Here is a 6,000-nt window from a genome sequence, read left to right as displayed (position 1 = left end):
TTAATTATCCATCAAATAGGCTTGCAGCTGCAATGCAAAACCCTTTTTGGAATAGACAGGACATAATGCATCAGTGAGATGAACAGACTATTTCTGCCTAGCTGAACCAAGTGGACACAGTCGGTGCTAGATGGATGTCTTTTTTTTTAAAAATTAATTAATTAATTAATTTATTTTTGGCTGTTTTGTGTCTTCGTTTCTGTGCGAGGGCTTTCTCTAATTGTGGCGAGCAGGGGCCACTCTTCATCGCGGTGCGTGGGCCTCTCACTATTGCGGCCTCTCTTGTTGCGGAGCACAGGCTCCAGACGCGCAGGCTCAGTAGTTGTGGCTCACGGGCTCAGTTACTCCACAGCATGTGGGATCTTCCCAGACCAGGGCTCGAACCCGTGTCCCCTGCATTGGCAGGCAGATTCTCAACCACTGTGCCACCAGGGAAGCCCGATGGATGTCTTTTGAGCAACTTTTCTGTGACCAACATCATGCTTTGTGAGGTGGAGGACATAACAATGAACCCAAGTTGGTCCCAGTGTTAGTTAAGTTATGCTAACTGCCGTAATAGAGAAATCCTGAGATCTCAATGCCTAAACACTAAATAGAAGTTGGTTCAATGTGGGTACCATTCAGTCAAGCGACTTGAGTGAAACCCAGCCTGACCAAGGCTCTGCTGTGTTCAACATGTGGTTTCCCAGGTTCACGTGGTGTTGGCATCCAGTTGCCAGATGGGAGAGAAATGAGAGAGCTCTGAGAAAGCATACATAGTTCTTAACTTGGATTTGGCCTGGACACGGCACACATTGTCTCTGCCCATATCCCACTGTCACATGCTTAGTTGCAAGAGGTGCTGGAAAATGTAGTCTGGGCTGGCTGCTTTGCTCTGAAACAACTCTACACATGAAAGGGGAACAGCTCTGGTAAATAGCTGGCATTGTTCCAGTTCACAAGGACTTTAAATTATTGAACCCTTATAAAATGGCTAAGGATACCATGCGGTGTGTATTATGCCCAAGAGGAGGGAAATGTTCTTCCTCTGTTTACAAGGAACCACGAGCAAAATGAAGTATTTACATTTTAGACCAAATGTATTTGTCCAACAGGGGAATGGATTATGATGGGAGAGAGAGAGTTCATCATGACAGGAAGTATTGAAGCAGAAGCTGAATTCTCACTTGGCTGAAGGCTCTAGAAGGAGTCAGGCTAGATGCCTCCTACTAGTCCTTCTAATTTTGAGCTTCTGTGCTAGGCTCCAGAGTCATCTCCGAGTGCCTATTTTGTGTCAAGTTCCAAGTGGGGTTTGGGGGACCCAAAGACAAAGGAGACAGGGTTCTGATTCTCAGGTTACTCACTGTAATGAGTTGAAATAGGACATCTGGGACGCAGGATAGTGGAATGGCCTGAGCTCTGGAAACAGGAGATTGGCGTTTAATTCCTAGCTGTGAGACATCGGAGAAGCCACTTGGCTTCTCTGGTTCTCAGTCTCCTCATTTATAAAATAGGGACAATAGTTATCTTCATAGGTTCTGAGGACTCAATGGTACAATTACATTTAGAGCATTTGTAGCACAGCGCCTGGTAGGTAGTGAACACTTTATTTTATTTACAGTAATGTTTTTGTTTTTTAATTAATTAATTTATTTATTTTTGGCTGTGTTGGGTCTTCGTTTCTGTGTGAGGGCTTTCTCTAGTTGCGGCAACCGGGGGCCACTCTTCATCACGGTGCGCGGGCCTCTCACTATCGCGGCCTCTCTTGTTGCGGAGCGCAGGCTCCAGACGCGCAGGCTCAGTAGTTGTGGCTCACGGGCCTAGTTGCTCCGCGGCATGTGGGATCCTCCCAGACCAGGGCTCGAACCCGTGTCCCCTGCATTGGCAGGCGGACTCTCAACCACTGCGCCACCAGGGAAGCCCCTACAATAATGTTTTTATGAAGGCCTTGGGTAAGTCACTTCAGTTTTTCAAGCCTCAGTTTTCTCATCCGTAGGATGGAATTAACTTCCATCACGGGGTTGGAATCTTGCTGTGTTGTAGGGTCTGGGGTCTGCCTTTTCATCTCTCAGCTTCCCGAAGCGGTAAGCGGGTCGCATCACACCCAGTGGGTAAGTACGAGAAGATCACGGACCGCAATCGGCACCGTCCCGGACAGAGGAGGAACCTGAGCGAACCAGGACGCGATTTCCTGGCTGCGCTCCCAGGAAGGACGTTTGTGCTGGGTCCCATCCCCCGGCCGGTCCTGCTCAGGAAACGTGGAGAGAAAGCCAGGAACCAGGCCTGCCGGGCCCCGCGGCCCCTCCGCGCCTCCCCCCTCCGCTGCCCCCGACTGCAGGAAGCCGGCCGGCGGGAACGCCCTGCCCGGCGGGTGGGAACGGCCCCGCCGGCTTCCCAGGCCCGCGGGGGCGCGGCGCGGCGCTGTCACTGCGGCAAGCGCGCCGCCTCCCGCGCCGCCCGCACTCCCGCTGCAGTCGGCCCATTAGCATTGCAGGAAAGTGCTGCAGCCCCGGTCCCTCCCGGGCGCCGGAGCGGAGAGGCTGGGTCCCGCAGGCGCCTACGCCCCACCGGGCCCGGAGCCCACGCCGCGGGGCCTGGACTGGGGAGGGAGAGGTGTCCGACCCTTTCTTTTGGGAGGTGAGACGCTGAGGCCTGAGGGTTTGTAGGTGAGTGGCCCAAGGTCATGGCTAGTAAACAGCAGGGCCAGAATTCGACCCGTGGTCTGTTTGACTCTAGAGTTTGTGCCTTGAGTCTGTGGTCCTGGTCCAGGTTCTTGAGGGGCTTCAGGTTCTTGCGGAGGCCCAAGAACAGGAGGCCGGATTCTGGGGGTTACTGATGGCCTCCTAGGGGTCTGTGAACGCCTTGATTTTGTGTACAGCATCTTGTGTGTTGCATTTTTCCTCAGTTTCAAAGGTGTCAGTGACCCAAAAAAGGTCTTACCATAGCTTTCCAAGGCCCATGGGTTCCCCTGTGGGGACACCAGCTTTGTCCAGGCCTGAGCCTCCTCTGCAATCTATGTGGCATCTTAAAGTCTCTGCAGGGGAAGGACTTGGGGTCTCTACAGGATCCCAGGATCTTTCGCCTGTATCTTGAGAATCTTTTTATAGAATCCTGGGGTCTGTCTCTGAATTTGAGGTCCCCATGGGGCCCTGGTATCTCTTTCTGAGGCTCTGAGCATCTCACTATAAAGTCCTATGGTCCGCATGGTGTGAGTTCTAAACCTGGGCCTCAGGATGCCTATGAACCCTGAAATTGCAGGCAAAACTTTGTAGGTCTGTCTGTATACATGTATATATGGGAGATGTTTCATGGATTTCACCAGATTCTCAAAGGGGGCCCTGATCCCCCAATCTGGGAAAAACATTGCTTTTGAGCATCCGGTGTTAGACAGACCTTGCTCCCTTTCACCAATAAGAGCCAGGGAAGAATAGGAGGGAGGAGATAAAAGACAGTGTTGTCTAGTAGAAGAATATGGGTGTGGAGTCAGGTGTTCTGGGTTAAAATCCCAGCTTTTCCACTCAACAGCTGTGTGACATTGAACAAATTTCTTAACGTCTCTGAGCCTCAAGGCCACCTCCTCTAGGAAGCCTTCCCTATGTCCTGGATTCACTTACGTCCCCACAACACATCCCCCAAGCTCTCATTGCACCTGGGCTGATACTTTGTGAGATTTTTATTTTTTTTTTAAATTTATTTTTGGCTGCGTTGGGTCTTCGTTGCTGTGTGTGGGCTTTCTCTACTTGCGGTGAGTGGGAGCTACTCTTCGTGGCGGTGTGTAGGCTTCTCATTGCGGTGGCTTCTCTTGTTGCAGAGCACGGGCTCTAGGCGCCGGGCTTCAGTAGTTGTGGCTCGCGGGCTCAGTAGCTGTGGCGCACGGGCTTAGCTGCTCCATGGCATGTGGGATCTTCCCGGACCAGGGATTGAACCCGTGACCCCTGCATTGGCAAGCCGATTCTTAACCACTGCGCCACCAGGGAAGTCCCACTTTGTGAGATTTAATGCAGTTAATTAATGAAGTAATTAACTGTGCTTAATATTTTCTTGTCTCTCCACCCCACCAGTCTTAAGGTCTAAGAAGGCAGGGACCTTTGCTGTCTTACACGTGTTAGGTTCTCAGTCATTTGTTATGAAATAAAAAAAAGAGTGAAGGAATGGAGGGACTGCCAGACACTGCACTAGGGGCGGAAAGGCATTAGAAATGAATAAGCATTGTTCCACTCCTCGAGGAGGTCCGAGGCTAGTGGGGGGTATAATATGAGTTTGTGCAAGGAAGACTGTCCTAAATGTGTTAATGGGGGATAAACATTAATGGGGATAAACAGTAATGGGGAAAGCACCAAGAGATCCAAAGATGAGTGAGAATCAGTCTCAGAAGAGCTGATATAATGACTTCCCTTTGAATTATGTGTTACAGCTTACAAAGTGCTTAACTTACGTAAAATATCCAGGTATGTCCTTACTCCACAGAGATGGGGAAACTGCTGCTGGGAAGAGTTCAGTGACTTGCCCGAGGCCACCCAGCAGTCATGACTGCCTAAGTGCACAGCACACTCACTTTGGAATTTAGCCCTCACCCTTTAGGAATTGAGTTTTGATGCTGTGAAGGTCTTGGTTTAGATCCCAATAGATGTGAGACTTTGGGCAGTTTACTTTACCTCCTTGAGCCTTGTTTTTCTAATCTGCAAGATAGGAATAATGACCTTCATAACCTATATGATGCTTGGTTTATAGTAAAGGATCCATAAGTGTTTGTTGAATGAATGAATGAAATACATGTGTTGGTGGGTGGTCTGAAATGTGAGAGGACTTAAAATTAGGCCATTTGGGGGGTGGTAGGAGAAATTGAGGGTGATTCTATCCCTTCCCACTCTTACTTTCTATGATTCCTGTGAGACTTAAGCATTGGCCTCAACCACATTGTTCTAATTTATTGTTTGGAAACCAACAAAAGTGAACCAGCGCGGGCTTGGTTAGCTTTCTTATTATTTACATCTTTACTGCCTTTTTTCTGATGACCAAGTAATACATCCTCCTTGTAAAAAAATTTAAATTGCAGAAAGATATAATGAGGAGAAATGAAAGTGCAGGCAGTTTTAGGCACTGTAGCCACAAGATGCTGTCAGATTGTTACTCCTTGGGAGGTGGGGATGGGGCACAGGACAGGGAGCAAAAAAAGATTCTTCCTGTTTAAAGGTCTCTCCTACTGGCCTTGCTATGGTTCCTGGGAGTTCTGTTCAGAGTCTTGCCTCTGGCTATACCATTGAAAGTTCAAGTGCAGCTAAGGGCTGGGGAGGCGGGAGAAGATGAGAATTGTCTGGGCTGGGGCTTTCCCTGGAATGCCATGAAGAATGAGATGGAACCTGTAGAATTTTCCATGGCGTATGAACAGTTGGTTCAGATGCCCATTGCTGATACACCTTGTAGCTGTGTCTTCATCCTCTTTCTCCCTCTTAGCATTCAGTAGAGTCTTTTTTGAAAATTCCTGCTATACACACACACAAAGAAAAGCAAAACAAAAAGAAAGGAATAAAGGTGAAGGCATCGTATTTAGTTTCCTATATTCTCCATTTTGTAATGCATATACTAAGCATATAAGTTATAATTATGGGATCCTACTACTTCTGTAATTCTGCAACTTACTCTTACTCTTTTTTGAATTTAACAGTACCCAGTAGACACCTTTTCTTGCCTATTCATGAAAATCTATTCCATTCCTTTTACCAAATGAGCTTCTTATGGTTGGGACTATTACCTCCAGTCCAGAGGCCAGCACATGAGAGGCCTTACTGGGAGGCCATGTTGGAATAGTAACAGCAGCCACCATATCCTGGCATGAACTAGGTGCCAGGCTCTGAACTAAGCTCTTTCACATGTTATTTCATTTGATCCTCACAGCCCCTGAATGAAATAAGTACTATTGTTATTCACATTTTTCAGATGAGAAACTGAGGTGCAGAGACTTGAAAGCCCAAGGTTGCACAGCTGGTAAGTAATGGAGCTGAGATTTGAATCCTGATCTGT

The sequence above is a fragment of the Balaenoptera musculus genome, chromosome 1 (assembly GCF_009873245.2).
Source record: "Balaenoptera musculus isolate JJ_BM4_2016_0621 chromosome 1, mBalMus1.pri.v3, whole genome shotgun sequence".
NCBI lineage: Eukaryota > Metazoa > Chordata > Mammalia > Artiodactyla > Balaenopteridae > Balaenoptera > Balaenoptera musculus.
Note: the sequence above shows the minus strand (reverse complement) of the source record.